Genomic DNA, 25,152 nt, shown 5'->3' on the forward strand with positions numbered 1-25,152 from the left:
CAGAGTCTAGTGGCGGAAGCAGATAATAACTGCAAACCGATAAACAATATATTAGATGCTACTAAGTGGAATGGAGGAGGAATAAAGGAAGGTTGGGGGCACAGAGAATTCTGGCGGGAGGCAGTTGATACAGTATGGTCAGGGAATACCTGTGTGATAAAGTCTTCTTATCAGGAAGCAAAGAATTGAACCACACCAATATCTAGAGTGATAGCATTTTAGGCAGCAGGAACAATGAATACAAAGTTTGGGCAGAAACACGCTAGATTCTAGCTGGAGGGAGGGAGTGGGTGTCTGGGTAGGGGTAGGATCATAGAGATAACTTATATTCTGTTATGATGTGTTCACAAAATTTTCCTTTTACAATAAATGGAATGGGCATCCATCAGAAGGTTTGGGGTGGAGGTGTGCCATTACCTGACTTACATTTAAAAGTATAATTTTCTTTGTTTTGTTAAGAATAAACTATAGAGATTAAGGGCAGGTCAGGATGCCCATAGAGAAGGCCACCACAACAATCAAGGCAAGAGTTAACAATGGTGTAGACAGAATATTTGTGTTGGAAGTGATGGGAAGTTTTCAGACTCTGGACATATTTTGAAGACTTAAGCAACAGGATTGCTGAAGAGATATGAGCATGTATGACAAAAAGGAGTCAGAGAATGTTTCATCTGGTCAACAAGAAGGATGGAGTTACTTTCTTTTTGAGAGAGAAAGAGAGAGAGTGCATGTGAGTGAGTAGGGGTGAGGCAGAGGGAGAGAGAGAGAGAATCTTAAGCAAGCTTCATGCTCAGTGAAGAGCCGGACATGGGACTCAGTCCCACAACCCTGAGATCATGACTGAGTCAAAATCAAGAGTCAACTGACTGAGCCACCCAGGCACCACCCCCCCGCCCCAACTTTTTTAGGATGGAAATACTTTTAAAGAGATAAGGAAGACTTTAGGAAAAATGGATTCGGTGTGTTTATTTGTTTGTTTTGATGGTTGATACAGGATGGTAACACCTGGAGAGAGAAGAGAACATCTTCAATGAGTAGGCCTCAGGATGCTCCAATGCCTAGAAATCAGGGACATGAGAACTGACTGTTGAGGGAAAGTGAGGCAGAGTGGTCAGTGAAGAGTATGGGACCAAGACAGGGTGGTGGCCAAACAACCAGGCAGAGGAAGCACTTCCAGAAAGAGTGAGTGCTTACCCCAGCCAGATGCTGCTTCTGGTGCCAGCCCCATCCATTGTATCTGGCAACAGGGAGATCAGCAGGACCTATGTAAGGGCATTTGGTGGAAATTGTAAGGATGCAAGCTGGGTGGCTAGGTTGAAAGAACTGGAAATGAGAATTCTGAGCAGTTTTATGGTACATAAAACAGGAAACAGAGTGTTGACTTGAAGTGGATGTCAGATTGAGGGAGAGAGTCAGAGACAGAGACAGATTTTTTTAAAGAATATATATGTATATGTACATATATGCAATATTTTTACATGATGACGGGAAGGATACAGTATAGGAGAGAGGATGACTGCCAGTAAGATACTCTTGGGTAGATGAGAGGGGTGGGATCCAGGGCATCTGGGGTGGAACAGACCTCAGAGTGGAGTAGTGGGCAGTCCCTGCATGGGAGCAGGAAGGAAAACAATATTACCATGTAGGTACAAATTGCAGGTATGTTAGCAGACAAGAGCATGTCAATATTCTCTTCTGATTGCTTCTATTTTCTCCATGAAACAGAAAGTATATTCATCCACTGAAAGGGAGGACAAGAAAGTAAATGCCAGGAGTTTGAGGAGAGCTGGGATGTGGGCTGAGTTGTCCAGGGCAGTGACAGAGTGAACAGACTTGAGACCTGCAGTGAGATTATCATGTACACTCATGATCACGTTCATGAAGTTGAAATGAAATCAATTTGGTACGGCTGTGTGTTTCTATGTAGTCACTCTGTGGTTTGTGGTTGCTGAGAGCCAGACAGAGCCAGCTTCATGGTTTTGCTAGTAGAGTTCAATGAACAGAAGAAAGAAGAGCAAGAGAGGCATGGATTAATCCAGTGGATGACAACAACACATGGGGTTTACACTGGGCAAGAAGAGAAATGAAGATGTGAAGCAATAATGCCAAGTCAAGGTGATAGAGTATCAATGCACTGTGGGGTCAAAACCTCTCTCAGTTGAGATCCTGGAGGAAACCAGTCAGAAACACAGCAGGTGAGTGGTTTGAATGAGATACTGTGGAGAGGTTGCCATTGTTAATAAGGATGAAGTCTAAGGTGGTAGAAGTGGGAATGGATAAAAGGTAGGGTGAAGGACAAACCATTTAGAGGTGCAGAGGTCAAGGGATTATGAAGCAAATCATCAAGGAAATCATTTTTGTGAACATTAAAATCACCAAGGGTCACAACAGGAATAGTGTGGGATAGAGTAAATGTGGGCTAAGTGTTAAATGACAAGTGGGAATCTAGACATCCTGTGGGAAAGACAGCCATCCTGTGGGAAAACTGTGGAGGATCCAGGTTTTAGTGAAAACAAGAAGGTGGAGGGGAGGAGTAAAAATGGTGGGGGAGTAAGAGAACCCCAAACATCATCCCTCGAACACAGCTAGATAGTTAATCATTTTGAACACCCAAGAAATCAATCAGAAGTCTGTGAGAACAAAAACTGCAAGTCTACAAGTAGAAAAGAGACCATGTTTCAAAAGGTAGAGGGTGTGGAGAGTTGACTTGGGGGAGACAAAGCTGCAGTTAAGGCAGCAGGGAGGGAGCACTGTTTATGGAGGCTACCACAAAGTATTATAAGTAGAACACAAAATCTGAACTTTTAGAAGTCTGCTACTGTGGGGGGATGTGCCTGGCTTACAGGTGCTCAGGAGACAAAGCAGGGAGGAATCCCAGGAGTGGCAGCATGGTCTGAGTTGCAAGAAGGATAGGTGGTGCCAACATGCTGCACTGTTCCCACGCAGAGGAGTGGAGACACTGGCTGAGAGCAGCAAGCTGAGGCTTTCTGCTCTGTTTTACCATAAACTCTGAACTGCTGTGTGATTATGTGACCACTTTCTTGGCATGAGCTGGCAAGGCAAAAGCACGGTGAGACTGTCGCCCAGAGGAACAGTGCAGGTCCATCCCATGAGAGTCCCTAAAATTTGGAGTTTTGAACTCAGTTGCACACCTGAGGAAAAAAAAAAAAACCTCAGACCCAGGCAGTGCGAACGCGGGGTTCTCATGGAAACCAGGCAGGGACACAAAAGGTGACTGCTCTTCTGCGAGGGTACTCTGAAGACTGGGGAGGCATGGTCTTTCAACTCTGGGGCTAGAGAGTGGAGTGCTGCCGTATTCATCCTGCTCATCAGGAGTAAAAGACTTCAGGGAGCAAAACAGTGCCACCTAGTGGAGGCTAGAGCCGCTTACACCAAGCCCTGCACCCCTGAGCCCTGGAGGCGCGTTTCTACTCCAGCAAGTCTACCTAAGAAACAGTGCAACAGACCTCTCCCCAGAAGACCAGCACAACTCACTGACACCAAGTCTACAGACCACTGAGTACTGCAAAACTTCAGCTCTGGAGGAAATAGGATCTAGCTTCTTTTTTTCCTTTTATTCTTTATTTTTTATTATTATTTTCTCATTTATTTCCTTACTTTTTTCAATTATTTTTAATTTTTTATTATTTCTAATTTATATATATAATTTATATATATTATATACATATGTATATTCTACATTTGCTTTTTGTTTATTTTCATTTAATTTTTTTTCATTTTTGGATCTAGATTCTTTTAACAAGCTGAACAAAACACACACAGCATCTAGGGGCCTTTTTGTTTGTTTTCTTTGTGTTTTTCTTTCTTTCTTTTTCTTTCTTTCTTTCTTTCTTTCTTTCTTTCTTTCTTTTCTTCTCTTTCTTCTTTTCTTTTCTGGACAAAATGATGAGATAGAGAAATTCACCACAAAAGAAAGAACAGAAAGTAGAATCCTTAGACAGGGATTTAATCAATACAGATATAAGTAAGATGTCTGAACTAGAATTTAAAACAATGATTATGAGGATACTAGCTGGGCTTGAAAAAAGCATAGAAGACACTAGAGAATCCCTTTCTACAGAGATAAAAAAAACTAAAATCTAGTCAGGCCAAAATTAAAATGCTATAACTGAGATGCTAACCCAACTGGATACCATAAAAATGAGACTGGTTGAAGGAGAGGAGTGAATTGGTGATATAGAAGATAAAATCATGGAAAATACTGAAGCTGAAAAGAAGAGGGAAAGAGAAGTAATGGATCATGAAGATAGACTTAGAGACGCAGTGACTTATTAAAATGTAATAACATTCAAGGGTGCCTGGGTGGCTCAGTTGGTTAAACATCCAACTCTTGATTTTGGCCCAGGTCATGATCTTGCAATTTGTGAAATCAAGCCCCACGTTGGGTTCTTCCCAGGTATGGAGCCTGCTTGGGATTCTCTCTCCCTCTCTCCTGCCCTCCCCTACTGGTGAACTCTTTCTCAAAATAAATAAGTAAATAAATAAACATTAAAAAAAGTAATAACATTCATATCATAGAAGTCCCAGAAGATGAAAAGAGAGAAAAAGGGGAAGAAGGTTTATTCTAACAAATTATAGCTGAAGATGTCTCTAAATCTGAGGAAGGACACTGACATCAAAATCCAAAAGCACAGAGAACTCCCATTAACTTCAACAAAAGCTGGCTAATGCCAAGGCATATCATAGTGAAACTCACAAAATAGACAAAAGCGAATCCTGAAAGAAGCAAGGGGAAAAACTCCTCAACCTACAAAGGAAGATAAATCAAGATCACAGGGAAATATACAGCAACAAAGGCCTACATCAAACAGATAGAAACAAAGAGCGGACTCTTTGAAAGAATTAAGATCTGTTTACAGAAACTTGGCAATCCAGAAGGCAGTGGCAGGATATATCCAATGTTGTGAATGGAAAAAGATGGAGCAAAGAATCCTTTATCCTGCAAGCTGCTATCCAGAATAGAAGGAGAGATAAAGAGCTTCCCAAACAAAAACTAAAGGAGTTTGTGACCACTAAACCAGCCCTGCAAGAAACATTAAGAGGACTCCTTAATATCTAGTCAGGCCAAAATTAAAAATGCTATAACTGAGTGGAGAAAAAAAGACCAAAAACAACAAAGTCTAGAGAGGATCAGAGAACAACACCAGAAACACCAACTTTACAGGTAACACAATGGCACTAAACTCATATCTTTCAGTAATCACTCCAAATGTAAATGGACTAAATGCTCCAATCAAAAGTCAAAGGATATCGAAATGGATTTAAAAAAAGCAACAAGACCCATCTATCTGCTGCCTACAAGAGACATTTTAGACCTAAAGACACCTGCAGATTGAAAGTGAGGGGATGGAGAATCATCTATCATGCTAATAGATGTCAAAAGAAAGCCAGAGTAGCCATACTCATAACAGAAAAACTACATTTTAAAACAAAGACTGTAACAAGTCATGAAGAAGGGCATTATATCATAATTAAGGAGTCTATCAATCAAGAAGATCTAACAATTATAAATACTTACGTCCTCAATTTGAAAGCAACCAGATATATAAATCAATTACTAACAACATAAAGAAATTCATTGATAAGAATAAAATAATACTAGGGGATTTTAACACCCCACTTACAGCAATGGACAGATAATCTAAGCAGAATTTCAACAAGGAAAGAATGGTTTTGAATGACACACTAGACTGGATGGACTTAATATATTAAGAACATTTCATCCTAAAGCAGAATACACCATGGAACATTCTCCAGAATAGATCACATACTGGGAGACAAATCAGTCCTCAACCAATGCAAAAAGACTGAGATGATACTGTGCATGTTTTCAGACCACAACAATTTTAAACTTGAAGTCAACCACAGAAAACAATTTGGAAATCCCTCAAATACATGGACATTAGAGAACAGCCTACTAAAGAATGAATGGGTTTACCAAGAAATTAAAGAAGAAATTTTTAAAAAACACATGGAAGTGAATGAAAATGAAAACACGACAGTCCAAAACCTTTGGGATGCAGCAAAAGCAGTCCCAGGAGGGAAATATATTGCAATAAAGACCTACATCAAGAAGCAAGGAAGGTCTCAAGTACATAACCTAAACTTATACCTATAGGAGCCAAAAAAAGGAACAGCAAATAAAGCCTAATGCCAGTAGAAGAAAGGAAATCATAAAAATTAGAGCAGAAATAAATGAGATAGAAACAAAGAAAACAGTAGGACAGGTAAGTGAAACTAAGAGCGAGTTCTTTGAAAGAATTAATAAATTGATAAAATCCTAGTCAGATTTGTCAAAAAGGAAAGAGAAAGGACCAAATAGATAATATCATGAATGAAAGAGGAGAGATCACAACCAACACCAAAGAAATACAATTATAAGAGGATACCATGAAAAATTTTATGCCAACAAGCTGGGTAATTGGAAGAAATGGACAAATTCCTAGAAATTTACAAACTACCAAAACTGAAACAAGAAGAAATAGAAATTTTGAATAGACCCATAACCAGAAAAGAAATTGAATCCATAATCAAAAATCTCCCATCAAACAAAAGTCCTGGGCCAGATGGCTTTCTGGGGAATTCACTAAATATTTAAAGAAGAGTTAATATCTATTCTTCTCAAACTGTTCCAGAAAATAGAAATGGAAGGAAAGCTTCCAAACTCATTCTATGAATCCAGTAGCACCTTGATTCCAAAAGCAGACACAGACCCCCCTAAAAAGGAGAATTACAGGCCAATATCCCTGATGAACAGGGATGCAAAAATTCTTGACAAAATACCAGCAAATTGAATTCAACAGTATGTTAAAAGAATTATTCATAATCAAGTGGAATTTATTCCTGGGTTGCAGGGTTGGTTCCATATTTGTGAATCAGTCAAGGTGATACATCACCTTAATAAAAGAAAGGATAAGAATCACATGATTCTGTCAATAGATGAAGAAAAAAGACTTGACAAAATATAGCATCTATTCTTGATAAAATCCTTCAATAAAGTAGGGATGGAGGGAACATACCTCAATATCATAAAGTCCATATATGAAAGACCCATAGTTAATGTAATCCTCAATGGGGAAAAATGAAAAGTCTTTCTCCTATGAACAAGACAAAGATGTCCACTCTCACCATTACTATTTAATGGAGTACTGGAAGTCTTAGCCTCAGCAATTAGACAACAAAAAGAAATAAAATGCATCCAATGGGCAAAGAAGGCAAACTGTCGCTATTTGCAGAGGACTTGATATTCTATGAAGAAAACCCAAAATATTCCACAAAAAAAATTTCTAGAACGAATACATGAATTCAGCAAAGTCACAGGTTATAAAATCAATGTGTAGAAATCTATTTCATTTCTATAAACCAATATTAAGTAGGAGAAAAAGATATCAGGGAATTGATTCCATTTTCAATTACACCAAAACTGTAAGATACCTAGGAATAAACCCAACTAAATAAGTAAAATATCTGCACTCTGTAAACTATGAACACTTGTGAAAGAAATTGAAGAAGACACAAAGAAATGAAAAATAATTCTATGCTCATGGATTGGAAGAACAAAGATTATTAAAATGTCTGTACAACCCAAAGCAATCTACACATTTAATGCAATCCTTATCAAAATACCATCAGCATTCTTCACAGGGCTGGTACAAACAACCATAAAATTTGTATGGAACCACAAAAGACCCGAAATAGCCAAAACCATTCTGAAAAAGAAAAACAAAACAAAACCAGAGTCATCACAATTCCGGATTTCAAGCTATATTATAAAGCTGTGGTCATCAAGACAATACGGTGCAGGTACAAAAACAGACACAGAGATCAATGGAACAGAATAGAAATCCAGAAATGGATTTCCACATGGCCAACTAATTTTTGACAAAGCAGGAAAGAATATTCAATGGAAAAAAGAGTCTCTTCAACAAATGGTGTTGGGAAAACTGGACAGCAGCACACAGAAGAATGAAACTGGATCACTTTCTTACACCATACACAAAAATAAATTCAAAATGGGTGAAAGGCCTAAATGTGAGATAGCAAACCATTAAAATCTTAGAAGAAAACACAGGCAGAAATGTCTTTGACATTAGCCATAACAACTTCGAACTAGACACATCTCCTGAGGCAAGAAAACCAAAAATAAAAATGTACTATTGGAACTTCATCAAGATAAAAACCTTCTGCACAGCGAAGGAAACAATCAGCAAAACTAAAAGGCAACCTACAGAATGGGAGAAGATATTTACAAATGACATATCAGATAAAGGGTTAGTGTCCAAAACCTATAAAGAACTTATCAAACTCAACACACAAAAACAAATAATCCAGTCGAGAAATGGGCAGAAGAGGGGTGCTGGGGTGGCAGCCAGTTAAGTGTCTGACTCTGGGTTTCAGCTCAGGTCATGATCTCACGGTTTGTTCAAGCCCCGCATCAGGCTCTGTGCTGTCAGTGTGGAGCCTGATTGGGATTCTATCTCTCTCCCTCTTTCTCTGGCCCTCCCCTGCTTGTTCTCTCTCTCTCTCTCTCTCTCTCTCTCTCTCTCTCTCAAAATAAATAAATACCTTTAAAAAATGGGCAGAATACATGAATAGACATTTTCCCAAAGAAGACATCCAGAAAGCTAACAGAGACATGAAAAGATGCTCAAAATCACTCATCAACAGGGAAATACAAATAAAAACCTCAATGAGGTACCACCTCACACCTGTCAGAATGGCACAAGAAACAACAGCAGGTGTTGGCAAGGATGCGGAGAAAGGGGAACCCTCTTGCATTGTTAGTGGGAATGCAAACTGGTGTAGCCACTCTGGAGAACAGAGGTTCCTCACAAAACTAAAAATAGAACTACCTTATGATCCAGCAATTTCACTACTAGGTATTTACCCAAAGGATACAAAAATACATATTTGAAGGGGTACATGCATCCCAATGTTTATGGCAGCACCATTAACAATAGCCAAACTATGGAGAGTCCAAAAGTCCATCAGCTGATAAATAAAGAAGATTTGGTATGTATATACACAATGGATTATTATTCAGCATCAAAAGAATGGAATCTTGCCATTTGCAATGACGTGAGCTTGCAATGTATTATGCTAAGCAAAATAAGCCAATCAGAGAAAGACAAAGACCATATGATTTTACTCATATGTGGAATTTAAGAAACAAAACAGATGAACATACGGGAAAGGGGAAAAAAAAGGAAAGAGGGAAACAAACCATGGGAGAATGTCAATGATAGAGAAGCAAAAGGAGGGTTGATGGATGGAAGTGGGTATGGAATGGACTAGATTGGTGATGGGTATAAATTAAGGAGGGCACTTGTGATGAGCACTGTGTGTTGTATGTAAGGGAATAATCACTGAATTCTACTCCTGAAACCAATGTATGAGGCAAATACATTAACTAACTAAAATTTAAATAAAAAGAAAAAGAAAAAGAGAGAAGGTGGAGGGGCCTTGAGACAAGCGTTGCCTGGAAATGCATTTTGCTTATGTAGAACCATGAGTCTCTGAGGGCTCTGGGGGAAGTCTGGGGTGCTGGTAGAGGATGGAAGATGGGGTCCCATTAGGGAACATGTGACCTGTGAGTTTCAGTCACACACATCTAGTGTGACTGAAACAGGTGGGCAGAGAGGGTGTGATGGGGTCAGTGCCAAGAGTCCTCCAGACAGAGTGGAGTAGAAGGCCATCAGCTCCGGGGAGCAGTACCCTGCCTCCCCACTGCCTCCACTGCCACCATTCCTGCTGGTTGCGACTGAATTTCTTTCAAGGAGTAAGAACTAAGGACCAAGGATTCTTAGAGTGTCAAGAACAGCATTGTGGACTATTCATACTCTTCTATACCCCTAAGTATTATATCAAATACTACTGCATCACACCATACCATACATATCATATATATTTTTCTACTCAACAACACTTACTTGCATTGTCTGACATACTAAATTTAGTTTGCTTTTGACTTCACACTTTCCAGTTAAAGAATGTGAGCAGGTCTGACAGTCTATGATTCTTTTTTCAAATGATGGTATTAGTCCAATTGAAAAAAATAAGCTGAAATTGAAAATGGATCTATTGAAAACAAAACAAAGAAAGAAACAAACACCGACAACCATTGGTGGTAGCTGATAGGGGAAGCCCCTGGGTTGAGCAGTACATGGTCTGCGCAACTCTGAGCAGAGGCCCTGGTTACTATTTGCAAAGCAGCAATTATGATTCACCAATCCTGTCCAACCAGATAAAAAATCCAGAAGTAGAGTGGATGCTAAAACCAATTATAAGGCTGCAACCATCATCTGCAGTCCATTAATTAATTTTTTTGTGTATTCATCAAAATAGCCAAATTTCTCTAAATTGATTAACTGATGCAAATTTTAATGTGAAAAACTTAAATGAATAGATAAACCCTTGTCTGTTTTATATATAATGCCTCCAATGTAAGATTTTATTTGAAAAATGGTTGCAGTTGTTAAAATATTGAAAGCTTCCAAAGAATATTAAAGATTCCATGTTACACCAATAGGGATTGTATTTTTAAAATTTGCAAGTAATATTTTTCTTTATAAATATTATAAATAATATGTTTCATTGTGATATTAATGACATTTATATTATTTTTTATTTTAACATGCCATCTGCGTTTTAAGAAAATAACATGCCTAATCAGAGAAAGCCAGAAAGTCACCGACAAATTGATTATCTGAGCTGGTTACACATGACCTATAACTTAGGCATTAATTCACATGTGGAATTTCTGGTTAATCTCTGCCTTGATGTATATTGTCTAAAGAATGGGAACACTCATTAATATTATTTATCTTATTTTACAGTATTAGTGTATACTTGAGATACTATTCAATATTATTAAATATTGGGTAAATTACTATACAAATATATCCCCTTTGATGTGTTACTGAGAAAATACATTTGTGGGATCTTTGGTTTTTTTTTCTCTACTTTAATGCAAGAAGGTGTTATGTGTATTTCCTGAACAAAATTAAATGAATTCTTCCATTATTAAATTAAAAATATTACATATGCCATGTTCTAATAATTTGGAGAAACGTAGTCCAGAGCAACATTCATCAAAACTCCATCAGTAAACAACACATGTGTGTTAATTTATTAATGAATTCTATACACATATTACTGTATTAATTTTAAGTACAATATAAAGCAAAACAAAAAATAAAAATTTACAAGATGTGATAATAATTAGAAATATTTCCTTTGAGTCACATTGGACACCCTTCAGTGTTGTGTAGTTTTCTTTTGTTTTTTTTTGGTTTTTTTTTTTTTTGAGACGACATTTGGTTTAAATGGAAACAGAGCATCAATTTTCAGAGCTAAACCCCCTGCCTGCCCCTGGGGCCAACAGGTAGTGTGGTGCCTGAAGAATGAGGTGTTGGTACCTATTAGACCACAAGAGGGCAGTGATGGAAAGACCACAGTATCTGGAGGCAGATCCCGGTACAAGCCAGTGGTGTGGCTCAGACCCTGTCTCTGAGCCTTGTTTTAGACATCTGAAAATGGAAACAACACCATCACTAATGACAGCACATACTAGGTTGGTTTAGTTTAAAGATTAAATGAGATAATGTATTTGGAAATTATTTCTAAATTGTAAACTACTGTATAAAATGTTATTTTTAAAAAATTAGAGGACATTGATCTCTTGTGTTTTGTTTGATGTATGTATGTTCACATTTCTCTTTTGTTCTGTCTGGCATTTTTCTGGCTTATTTTCCTTTTCTGGTATTTTTCTTCTCTGTCTCTCAGTGTTTCTGTCTCCTTGACTGGCCATGTCTTGCAATACTTGCTAACCCTGTGTTGACATTCTGCTAGAAGCTAAACATGTACTATGTTATGCAGCCCTCACAACAACTCTTTATGAAAGAGTACTGTCTCTCTTCATTTCACTGTACAGAAACTTAAGGTTAAGCAATTTGTTCCAGGTCACAGAGCTGGTAAATTATAGAGGTGAGGTTTAAGTCCAGGTTAGTTGACTGCAGCAGGGGATGCAATCATGGGAAAGAAACCAACTATTAGGTTAGACAAAGGAGATTCAATATAAGAATTATTAATCATAATAAAAGAAAAGGTAACTATAAGGAAAAGGCTAATGGAGAGTACCACACAGGGACAAACCTGGAAGGGGTCCATATGATTGGAAAGGAGTGGTTCAGCCATCAACCAGCACAGGAGTTGTCTGGTCTAGCCAAACAGGAGCTGGTCTGAAGTTGCTGGAACAGAGGCCACCTTCTCAGGTGCAGGGTGAGACAGGGAGGGGATATCAGGAACCCACAGTGGCCTGTATGTGAGATGGGAGCATGGGCCACATTGGGGTAGAAGGCCTTCAGAGCAACCAGCAGCAGGGATGCCCAGTAGGGGAACACCAGCTTTATGGACAACCCCCACCCCACCCTCACATAGGAGCCTGTGCATGGTCCAACCCTGTGGGAACTTTGGTTTCAGGGTTAAGAGGCCTGTGGAAAGGTCACCCTCATGCAGAAGCTGCAAGGTGGCAGAGGATCCTATTATGGGTCCATGGCTGGGCAGGTGCCGTCAGATGTCTTCACACACACCTGTATCTGCCTGCGTGTCCTCTGAAAGGGAATCTGCAGGAAGCTTCTCCCCCTTGTAGTGTCTCTCCAGTGCCCTCTACGGAAAAGATTTACCATCTGCTCACTTCAGAGGAGGCATGCTCAAGAGGACTGCATTCTTTATCATAGATCTTCTACTAAAGGGTGCACTTGGAGCTGAAAGGTAATAAATGGACAACAGGCATACTGGCATGCATGCTTTCTCTGTCTCTCACAGACACTCACACCTACACCCACACACTCATACTCACACTCACACACTCATTCACACACACACACACGTGCACTCACAGTGCTCTCACAGACACCCACACCTACACCCACACGCTCATACGCACACTCACACACTCATATGCATATACACTCACACATGTGCACTCACTGTGCCACAGTGACTTTTGTTTCTCTGACAAATGGACTACATCTCTGTCCTGGAAGGATTATTCACTGGGGACAGTAACTGTAATTCATATGACAGTAAATCAACTCAGGAGGAAATGCCGTTCACATTTCAGGACTATAAGGATGGCTGTGTTTTCCATCAGGGGCAGGAAAGCTGAGCCTTAAACTGGACTTTGCACAGCTGTGTATGGACACAAATTACTTGGGCATTCTCACACTGTGTCATGACCCTGAAGGCCTCCTGAATTCTTGCTAATGGTGAGGCATTATGGGGGGAAGGGGAGAGGGGCAACCACGGTTACATTCAGGAGTAGTTCTTCTGATTTCTAATTGCAGTTTGGACCTAAAGTGTCAGAGTGAGGTTGTGAAAAGGATGTGAAACTTCTACTCCCTGAAAGCAGAATCATAACAGGAGGTCTTTCCAGATCTCAGCAGGGGACAGAGAAGGGCTTGAGTTCAAGGCTGCAGCTTTAGTTTTGCTTCCACTCATACAGTGGGACTTAGGAGGCATCCCTTGATCATGCCATCCTGGCCTGCTACACACCACAGCAAGCTGATGCATGTTGTACACAGACTGTTCAGGATACTGTGGAACAGAAATGGCCCTGAACCTGTTCTGATCTTGGGGCCACTGACCCCCAAAGCAAGGAATTTACTAAATGGACCCAGGGTGGTTCCAGAATGTATACATGGCTTAGAGACAGCAATCGGGATGGGTGGAAAGAGAAGCCAGGGGATTTGCCTAAAAGCTTTTTTGCATAGCAAGCACATTCTTTTTTGCTTATAGTTCTATACAAAGAAAAAGTTCACTAGCTGTGTTTCAATTCAGTCTTATACAAGGTATCAAATATGGCCATTGCCCATAATAAATCCAAAGACCCCTCAGCAGAAGCACAAACACTTGTGAGGGAGATGATTGAGTCCTTACCCTGAAAGGTCTGCTCCCTGGAAAACACACATTCCCCAATCTAAGGCCTGTGAGAGAGGACTATGACACATGTGGCTCAGCTTAGCCTGTCAAGGCCCAAGAAGTATCTGAGATGAACAGTATTCAGCGTGATGGACAAAGAAGAGGCAGATATTGGGACAACTGGCCATCTCTGGTGGGAGCCTGTGAACCCAGCAAAAGCAAACAATGCACTCCCCTTTGTGGCCGCTGTCCACAGCAATCTCAGAGAAAGCTCTACCACAGAGCCTCTCTGCTCCACCTGTCAGTGATATTTCAGCCTTCGCCGGCTCTACCCTTGCTAATTCAGTTCCTGGAATTGTGTGACGCAGAGTCTGTACAGGAAGTAATGCTCTGTTTCTTGACTGGGTGGTGTTCGTGCAGACTCTCAATGTATGCATGCTATAGTTCAATAAAACAACTTTAAAATACTATACACACATGTGTACAATAAACATAAAAATGGCCAGGAAATATTGTATGTGTGTATAGTATAATGTATGTATAGTGCATCATATGCATAGTATATTGCATGTACTTGAAAAGTGCTCCTGTGGGAAAGAAAACAGAACCATATAAAGGTGACTGGAGTGAGGGAAACGGTGGCTGACTGTAATTTTAAATGGAAAGATCACGGTATAACACATCATTTGGAAAGTGACATACAAGCGAGGACTTAGAGGAGGTGAGGGTGTTAGTCAAGAAGACACCACAGGGAAGAGAGTCTGAGCCAGCACAAAGGGCTCTTGGATGTGCATGTGTGTGTTTGTGCTGAGCTAGATGAGAGGAATATCAAAATGAATAAAATGGGAGTCCTTGCCCCCCAAGGACTCCTTGATTCTGTGTTGCCCTTGATTCTCCTGTTTAAAACCCCTTGAAGACTGGGGGCCCAGGGCTGCTCAGTAGGCGAAGTGTCCAACTTCAACTCAGGTCATGACCTCACAGTTTATGAGTTCCAGCCCCGCATTGGGCTCTGTGCTGTCATCGCTGAGACCGCTGAACCTGCTGAGCCTGCTGAGCTAGCCTAGGATTCTCTGTCTGTCTCTCTGCCCCTCTTCTGCTCATTCTCTCTGTCTCTCAAAAATAAATAAACATTAAAAAAAGACCCTCAAAGTCTCCCCAGACCCCCAGGATAAATTCTAAGCTCTCATGGTGTACAGACCGTCATCAACACAGCCTGTACCTGTTTTTGTGGCTTACTGGACCTCTTCTCCTTTCTCCCCAGGCTGTCCAGCCACACTAGGCTCCTCCTACAGCTCATCAGTGCTGGTGCACCTGAGTCTAAACACCCTTTCACATGTACCTCCATGCCCCACTTCAAAACATACTCTTTCCAGAAAGCATTCCCTATCCCAGGCCTGGCCCCATGTGTTCCTGTGACACCCAGGGCTTACCTTCACATCATTCTTATGGTATAAGACTGACACTTTTTTTGTCTCTATACTGAATTGGAAGAGCATTGGGCATGCGAACTATATCTTATTGAACTTACACACTTCATGTTTAGGACAGAGCCTGGCAGATAGTGGCCAGTTTATACAAATGTGACCTTTAGTTTTCCTTTTTAGGTGATTGAATGATTTTAGATTAACTACAGACCTCCCTTTGTCCTTCAGGAGAGAAAAACACAAGAGGATTTGAGCGGTCCCACCAGCAGGGCATGCTGGTTGATCAGTCACAGTCACAGAATCTTGGGGGAAGAATGACTGTGTCACAGAGGCTTAGAACCTCAGAATCTAGGAGAGAAGAGAAACCATTTGGCATCTCACAGTCATGGACTCACTAGGTTGCTGAGAGGAGGTCATATCTGCTGGAACCAGTCCAGAGAAGACTGTTTTTCTGAGGGGTCAAAAATGACCATCATAAATTAAGAAGAAACTGAAGAGAAGTAGCCAAAACAGGTAACCCAGAGAAAGTTTGTTTCTTTGGGTCCTCTCTTCATGTCATTTCTCACTTGTTGAAGCCCACATCATGTCATTCATTGTGCTAAACACTGAGAATAGTGGCAAGCAGGAAGCACAGATATCTGTGCTCAGGAAGCAAACAGACTAGAAAAGTCAGATCATGAGGGAAACCACAAGTGTGTGAGAATGTAACAAGAAGTGAAGGGACCCCCCCCAGGAAGTTACATGGCGGCATCACCCCTTTGGGCTAGGGAAGTTTTCCTCAAGGGGATGATGTTGAAGTTAAGATTCACATGTAGTGAGGGGATGGGGTGGGGCTGGTGGGCGGAGATCAAATAGAAGCCAGCCTTGCCATTGTCCAGGCAGCAAAGCAGTAGCTCAGGTAGCTCAGGAGGTAGGGACCTGAGACCACTCCTTGCCCTCCCAATGCCACAGTGCAGAAGACTGATTTCTCACTTCCTCTTCATCTGTGACATGGCAACCTTCCCCCATTCAGGACCTGTTCCCAGGGACTGTCCTTAGGGGATGGGCTCAGCAGGGATGTCTGTGGGGGAAGCTAGGGGAACCCCTGGCCAAGAGCTCTGGGTGCCCTCTGGCGACCAGGATAAGAATTGATTTTGTAGAAATAGCCCAGCTGGGACTTGAAAGCATAGAGCCTGACAAACAGTCTGGCCTTCCAGAAAGGAAGCTCCAAACTGTCAATTCGGGAGCACTGCCCTTCAGAGGAGAAAGGTAAACCATAGACATAGAAGAGGAGAAAGAGAGAGAGAGATAGAGAGGGGCAGAGAGAAGAAGTCATAAAGGAGGCAAAAACATTCACAAAGAAAAGCAACAGAAAGTGAGAAAGGGGCTCCCTCCACCTTTTCGACCTCTCAGATCCTGAACTTGGGTTTGGCCCCTAGGGGACAGGTGTAGACAGAGAGGATAGATAGCAGGCTCCCTGCACACGCACACCCTGCTGTGGCTGCTGGTGCCCAAGCACACACACAGACTTTACTCCAAACAGCTCCCAAAGCTCTGTCTCTGAGGAGACAGGGAGCAAAACTCCTGTGGCCTTTTACTCCCCTCCTTTTCCCCACTTTTATGCTGATGACTGTTTTGTGTTCATTTTCTGTGTGTCTCCCTTGCTCTGCCTCTTCCTTCCTTTTCCCTCCCAGGCAAGTCAGGGCATCCACAGGTCTCTGCCACTTCAGCTTTTTTGGCATCTCTTGAGCTGGAAGAAGGGACTGTGTCACTTGTCCCCACTCCCACCCCTTAGGACTCCTGGTCCAGCTGTCGTCTTAAAACTAAGTAGAAAACTCTTCCTGAATGACAGAATGAATTCCTGAGAGATAGACAGGCAAAGAGTCACAAACAAATTGAGGCCAACACCCTCCTCCCACAGTCACTTTCCCCTCATGGGTGAGAGCCTGCCGCTGACCCAGTTCAGACTGTAGCCAAATGACCAAGGACTTGGGAGTGTGAAGGGTGTAGACCCAGCGGTGGGGGCCCTTGCAAGGTGATCCTCCTCAAATTTCTTTCACGTCTGCTGCTCTAGTTCAGGAGATTCATAACATAGTGGATTCCAAAGGGTAGTGGCCACAGTCTGTCCCTCAGCAGCAAGGAACACAGTGACAGGTGCCTCAGGCACACCCCAAGGGTTCTTTCCCACAGAGGAACTCCAAGATGAAGCTCTGTTGGTTCCAAAAGTTGAGGTGAGGAGAGCTTAGACTGGGGCAGCGCACAGATCGTCACTTTGAAAGTTACTGTTTTCAGTGGGTGGACGTGTCTGCCACGCCTGGCTCAGTGGGAGGCCGCTGGTACACATGAGCAGACTGGGGTGGATTTGCAGATGAAAAGGGTTGAGGCTGCCAGCCTGAAACCTATCATCTGAAGCCACCAAGGCCCTGTGTCTGCAGTGAAGTAGGTCATCTTCAGGTGTCAGAAAGACACCTGATTTGAGAGTCCTGCACATTTTCAGTGAACAGAAGCGGTCTTGGCAAGGAGGGGATGATACAGCTTTCTGCCCCTCTCTGGTAACCCTCAGGAAGTCTTTGGTGTGAGGGGAATTTTTAGGGGGATGGAGTTCCCCCATCCTCAGAACATAGAAAAGAACAGAACAAAAAGATGAAAGATATGGCTTTCAAAGCATCAAGTGGAGTATTTGGAGCAGGGCAGGGCAGGGCAGGAATGAGGTGGAGAAGGCCCATGGACAGGAGGCAATGAGGCCAGAGCAGAAACAAGCTCCCTGTGAGCTGCTCACACATGCTCCAGTGTTAGAGCCTAATGAACAAGTCCACAGAAATTTCTGCTTGGTCCAGCCACACGGCCGTTGTCAGAAACCTCAAGTCCTGCTGTCCTTGTGCCTGTGCTTCTGCACGCACACACCAGATGCATGAATGTGTATGCCTCGTGGAAAGCCCATAGCAGGAATTGGTTCAGTTTAAAAAACCCATGTAGGCCAGAGGCTTATCCGTGAGTGCTGGAGGCCAGATGGCAGTGGCAGCTTTACCTCAGCAGCTGTCACGCCTATCGTCCTCCACCCAGGAGGCCAGGCTCTCACAGACTTGGCACCTCCCAGTGTGGGCGTATAGCCTGTGGGATGTACCTGACTGGAGGCACATGCTCATTCCCCCTTCTTCCTTGTCTGCCTCAAGTCTAGATGACTCCCCAGGTCCCTCTGCCTTCTGACTCCTGGCCACTTCTAGACCCTCTGTCCTGCTCTGAGGCCTTGACAGCAGCTTTTATCCACCTGCTATTGGGGAGGTGGGGCAAAAACCAGGGTGTGGGGGTGGGAGAAGAAGGGGCTGCTATAGAGCCACATATTAGGACTGAGACCTTGGGAGCTGTTCAGGGGCACTTGGATTTCCTGGGTTGGGTGGGTGAGGCGCAAAGACAGGATTGTCTTGAAATTTCCCACTCCTAAAAGAACTAGGAAATTACACAAGTCCTGAATGGTTGGGTCTGAGGATATCTATAAAGTCTCATTTGGCTTCATTATCACTGACATCTATGCCAAGAGATAGCGCCCAGAGGTGAAGAAGTGCTCTGCGACTTCCCCAGGACCCAGGTGTTATGGAGGCTGGCCTGGACTCAGCTGAGATCTCAGACGCCCAGTACCAGAACCCCTCCTCTCCATTTCCTGTCACTGAAGCCCCCCACCCTGGCAGCTGGCTTCCTACCTGCTGAGACATGGGAGAATGTGGTGCATTCCAGAAGGATGTGATGGGAGGTCACACAAGGTGCAAGACTCCTGATGCCCCTGGGTCTCTGGGTGCCACATTTGACACCAAAACAAGCATGGTCTCTGAGCTGGGTCGGAGTCCAGCTTGGATCCACTTACAGCAGCTGACGTAGACCTCCAAGACCCAGTTGTCCTAATATGGAAAATGGGCAAAAATGCTGACCTCTTAGGCTGGCTGTGGTCACTCATGAGACAATGTCTGGCAAGTGCCTGACTTTACACTTGAACTCAGGCTACTAAGTGTCACACTATTCCTCATTAACTGAGAAACCTTAGGCAACTTTCTTACATGTTCTGGTCTTTGCATTTCCATATGGTTAATGACCACCTGGTGAACAACCAGCACACTGACACATGGAAAGGCACAGAACTGAGGGGTTGACTTGTGCCCAAGAGGCATCCAACTCTGCCTTCCCAGCCTGGTCTCAGTTTTCACTCTGGGGATGGATGCACTTGGGGGTCAGAGAAGAGGGAGTGAAAGCAGTCAGCCAGCTGTCCTTCTGAGAATGTTCTTCTCTTTTTCCTAGGACGTTCAAAACTCCAGAAGATGTGTGACCAGCCAAAATGCAATTTGTGCAGCCAGTCAAAATCCCCGTGCTGCCCACCCAAATCTCCAGGGTGCCCACAGAAGCCCCCATGCTGCCCACAAAAGTCCCCATGCTGCCCACAAAAGTCCCCATGCTGCCCGAAAAAGTCTCCATGCTGCGTTCAGCCCAAGTGCTGCTGTCTAGAACCCAAGCCTGAGTGCACTTGCCTTATTAAGAACTCTGAGCCCACATCACCCCAAACTCAGAACAAGAGCTCCCAAACCCAAGAGCAGCCCCAAAGTCCAAAACAGGTTCCCAAGCCAGGTGTGTTGGGGCAAAAGAAGCCAAACAAGTAGAGGAGTCATGTCCATCACCTGGTGGGGTCAGGCGAAGCCTACATTTAGAAAAGCTGTTTCTCACTGACCACCATTTACTCCCAAGCAGAAGTCCGTATTTGCCTTCACAGCTCCCTACCCTGGGGAGGCCCCCAACTGGAAACGGAAGGCTGAAGAAGCTAGAATCGTCTTTCCTAGTGATCCTGACATTAGCTAGCAGAAAAATAAAAGCATTAAAAAGAACGTCACTCTTTTTCTCCTTAATCTGTGAAACCATGTCACCCATCTAGTTGTAGTCCATGAAAATGTTCTGGAAATGTCATGCGAACCAGAGCCTGGATGCACAAGGCCTCTGCCTGGCAGAGTTAGGGTGACTCACTCATCCTATTGGTTGTTTGTTTGTTTTGAGACAGAAACAGAACGCACCAACAGGGAAGGGGAAGAGAGAGAGAGAGAATCCCAAGCAGGCTCTACACTCTCAGCACAGAGCCTGATGTGGGGCTGGATCCCATAAACCATGAGACCATGACCTGAGCCAAAACCACAAGTCAGACACTTAACCAACTGAGCCACCCAGGCGCCCCTCATCCCAGTTTTAAAATGAAAGACTTGCATTCCAGGGACCCCTCCAGTCCCAGTTAAAGCGGGGGGGCAGTTGGTCACCCTTAATGCAAGAATATCAGTGCCCCTGGGTCTATGGCTACCACATTTGAGGCCAGAACAAGCCAGAGGACATCCTTGGGAGTGATTCCCCTCCCCCACTGCAGAGATTTTTAGGTGGAGGTAGGGCCCCCAGGCAAGCTCTGTGGTGGCACAGACAGTGCAGTCTTGGGGCATCAGTGCTGGCTCTCTGGTTCTAGAGTTCATTGTTCAATCTCTCAGCCTCTATTTCCTCATCTGTAAAATGGAAGTAATGATGATACCTCATAGGGTTTTTATGAGAATTAAATGGGATAATTCCCTTAAAGTACTTAAGTCAGACACATGGATATACAATACATGGTCCTCAAACTTCTCTCTGCCACCAGGTCCTGATTTCCCTGCGAAGAACCTACCATGTTCCAATAATGTATCCCTAAAACACACCTCCATTAATCTAGGTGGGCAGGTAGAAATAGAGAAATCAGCCTCAATTCACTATACTTGTAACCTTTAATGTTTACCGCCTTTTTGACATATAATTGATATATCCATCACCTCTAAAATGTTTCTAATGCTGCTTTGTGTTTCCTCCCTCATGACTGTCCCACCCTACAATCCCCAGAAAGCAACTGATCTACTTTGGTCCCTATAAATCTGTTTGCTTTTTCAAGAATTTTCTATAAATGGAATCATCTAGTATGTACTCTTTTATACTTGGATTCTCTCACTCAGCAAAACTACTTTGAGATTCAAACAAGTTGTTGCATGTATCAATTATTCATTCTTTTTTATTGCTGTGTCGTGAATGCCCTCATTGTATGGATACACCTCACTTTTTTAATCCATTAATCTCTTGATGGGCATTTGGGTTGTTTCCAGGTTTGGCTATTACAAATAAAGCTGCTATGAACATTCATGACAAGCCTTTGGATGGATATATGCTTTCATTTCTTTTGGATAAAGTCCTAGGAGTAAAATGACTATGTCATTAGTAGGTGTATGCTTTATTTTTTAAGAAACCACCCAACTGTTTTCCAAAATGTTTGTCCCAGTTCACATTCCCACAAGAAGTACTTGAGAATGCCAGCTGCTGCACATTCCTGCCAACATTTTGTATGCTGTTTTTCTAGTTTTAGATATTCTAATAAATATACAGTGTTATTTCATTGTGACTTAGTTTGCATTTCCTTAATGACTAATGATATTAAGCACTTTCTGTTTGCCCATTTGCCTCCATGTATCTTCCTTAGTGAATTGTCTAGTCAAATATTTTCTCTGTTACTCTACTGAGCTGTTTGGTTTGTTATTGCTGAATTCTGAGGGGTTTTTGAAATATATATATTCTTGACACAAGTTCTTTATCAGATAAATTATTTGCACATATTTTCCTCAGTCTGGGACCTAATCTTTTCTTTTCTTTTTTTAAGTTTATTCATTTTTGAGAGAGAGAGAGAGAGAGAGAGAGAGAGCAGGGGAAGGGAAGAGAGAGAGAGGAAGACACAGAATCCAAAGCAGGCTCCAGGCTCTGAGCTGTCAGCACAGAGCCTGATGCAGGGCTCGAACTCACTAACTGCAAGATCATGACCTGAGCCAAAGGCACCCCTGGGGCTATATCTTTTCATTTTCAAACAGTTTCAAAAAGGAGTTCTTAGTTTTGATAAAATTGAATTAAACAATTTTTTTCTCTTATGAATCTTATTCTTGGTGTCATATCTAAGAAATCTTTGCCTAATGCTAGGTCACAAAGATTTTTTTCCTATGCTTCCTTCTATAAGCTAACTTTTGCATATGATGAAAGGTATGAACAAAGGAGTTCTCTGTGGGGGTGGATGGAGGGAGTGTAGAAGACAGCATATGGATCTCCAGTTGTTCCAGACTACCCTTTCTCAATTGCCTGTGCATCTTTGTCAAAAATCAAGTAGCCATATCTGTTTGCATTTATCTCTGAATTCTTATTTTGTTCCTTTGGTCAATTTTTCTATTCTGCCACTATTGTCTTATTTACTGTACTTTATAGAAGTCTTGAAGTCAGATAATGTAGGTTCTCTAATTTTGTTATTTTTGAAAATTGTTTTAGCTATTCTAGGTCCTTTGCACTTCCATATGAATTTTAGAATAAACTTGTCAAGTTCCACACACAAAAAAAGAAAGAAAAGCCTGTTGAAATTTTGACCAGGATTTAATTAAATCTATAGATTAATTTGAAGAAGAATGGACATCTTAACAATATTAAGTGTTTCAATTCATAAATATGAAATTATCTCTTCATTTATTAGCTTACCTTTAATTATTTAAAATTTTGTAATTTTCGGTGAACAAGTTTTGCACATATTTCGTCATATTTTCCCTACATATTTCATATGTATTATCAAAGTGATCATATTGCAAACAGAATGTTTTATCTTCAGTTTCTGATTTTCACTGTTAGTATGTAAAAACACAATTATTTTTGTTTACCAATCTTGTATACTGCTTATTAGTGTTAATAACTTCATGTAAATTCATAAAGTTTTGTATACATTTTATCTTTTTTCCCTGTCACTTGAGGATGCTCATTCTCTTCCTACTCTGCTAAGAGTTTTTAACAAAAATGAATGTTGGATTTTGAAAAAAAAAAGTCTGCATTATTGAGATGATTATAGTCCGTTAATATGGTGAATTATATTGATTGATTTTTGAATGTTAAAAAGACCTTGCATTTCTGAGATAAACCCTATTTGACTCGGTTTGTTTAATCCTTTTTTACATGTCCTTTTATTTGATTTGCTAAATTTTAAGAAGTTTTGCTTCTATGTTAATGAGGGATACTGATCTACAGTTTTGGGATTTTTTTTTGTTTAATTTCTACAGCAATTTGTGAGAGAATTGATATAATTCATTCCTTAGATGTTTGTTAGAATTCACCATCTGTGCCTGAAGGTTTCCTTGTGGGAAGGTTTTTAATTAAAAACACAATGTCTTTAAATGATTTGGAGTGTTTCAGATTATTCCCTTTTGAATGAATGTTGTTAGTTTTTGTCTTTTAGGAAATATATTTTATCTGTTTTTATTTATCAGCATAAAGTTGTTTATAGTACGCTCTTATTATTTTTTCATACCTACGGAATTTGTAATAAGGTGACCTCTTTCATTTCAGGTACTGGTCCTTCATGTCTTCTCTCTTTGTTTCCCACTCCATCTGGCTGGCAACTTCATTTTTATCAGTCTTCTTAAAAAACAGCTTTTTGTTTCATTGGTTTTCTATGTTGCTTTCAGTTTTTGTCTTACTGATATCTCAAAGATAAGTCTCATCTTTATTATTTCCTTTCTTCCACTTACTTTGAGTTTAATTTATGTTTCTTTTTTCTAGTTTCTTAAGATGATAGCCAAGGCCATTAATTTGAAATTTTTCTTTTTCTAATATGTGCCCTTAATGCTATAAATTTTCCTCTAAGGGCTGTTTTAGCTACATTTAAAAGTTATTGATATGTTGTTTTTATTTTCTGGTTCAAAAGACTTCCTAATTTCCTTTTTGATTTCTCCTTTGATCTATGAGTTAGTTATAATTATGTTAAATTATTATTTTCCAAATGTTGGGAGATTTTCAAAAGATCTTTGTTATTTCTAATTTTGTTCCTCTGTTGTCAAATAACATCCTTTGTATGATTTGAATCTTTTTAAATTTATTAAGTCTTATTTTATGGATGAGAATATGCTCCATCTTGGTAAATACTCCATGTCCTCTTGAAAAGAAAATACATTCTACTTTCATTGCACGGCATATTTGATAGTAGCAGTTAGGATGATTTGTTACACTGCATGATTCAAGTCCCCTATATTTGTACTGATTTCACACCCCCTTGTTTTGTCAAATATTAAGTCAGTTGTGTTGAGACCTCTGGCCATAACTGTGAATTCCTCTGTTGTTTCTTGTAATTCTAATAGTTTTGCTTTATATATTTTGAAAATCTCTGATTAGATTAACAAATTCTTAGATTTATTATATCCTCTTCATAAATTGCCTCTTAATCTTTAAAAGATGACCTTGTATCCCTGGTAATATTCTTTGCTCTAAAATCTACTTTGAAGTCAGCTACCCACTTCAGCTTTCTTTTGATTGGTAGAAGGCAAGCATTTATTGTACTTTTAACTTATTTGTGTCCTTATATTTGAAATGGATTCCTCCCAGATAATATATACTTGAAGTGATACACACACACACACACACACACACACAATGGAATATTACTTGGCAACCAAGAATAATAAAATTATGGGGCACCTGGGTGGCTCAGTCGGTTAAGCATTTGGCTCAGGTCATGATCTCATGGTTCGTGAGTTCGAGCCCCAGGTCAGGCTCTGTGCTGACACCTCAGAGCCTGGAGCCTGCTTTGGATTCTGTGTCTCCCTCTCCCTGCCCCTCCCCTGCTCACACTCTGTCTGTCTGTCTCTCTCTCAAAAATAAACATTAAAAAATTTTTAAAAAGAATGAAATCTTGCCATTTGCAACAACATGGATGGAACTAGAGTGTATTGTGCTAAGTGAAATTGGTCAGTCAGAGAAA

General features: G+C 41.2%; 1 long non-coding RNA gene across 1 annotated transcript; it reads right to left on the reverse strand.

The window, feature by feature from the left end:
- Window positions 1–11,289: 11,289 nt before the first annotated feature.
- LOC123379374 lies at window positions 11,290–12,926 on the reverse strand. The gene is made up of 3 exons (XR_006583763.1): window positions 12,612–12,926; window positions 12,175–12,337; window positions 11,290–11,549 (listed from the first exon to the last, which is right to left on the reverse strand). It is a non-coding gene; the product is annotated as an uncharacterized LOC123379374 (long non-coding RNA).
- Between the last annotated feature and the right edge of the window lie 12,226 nt (window positions 12,927–25,152).

Source organism: Felis catus, chromosome C1, assembly GCF_018350175.1.
Source record: "Felis catus isolate Fca126 chromosome C1, F.catus_Fca126_mat1.0, whole genome shotgun sequence".
Taxonomy (NCBI): domain Eukaryota; kingdom Metazoa; phylum Chordata; class Mammalia; order Carnivora; family Felidae; genus Felis; species Felis catus.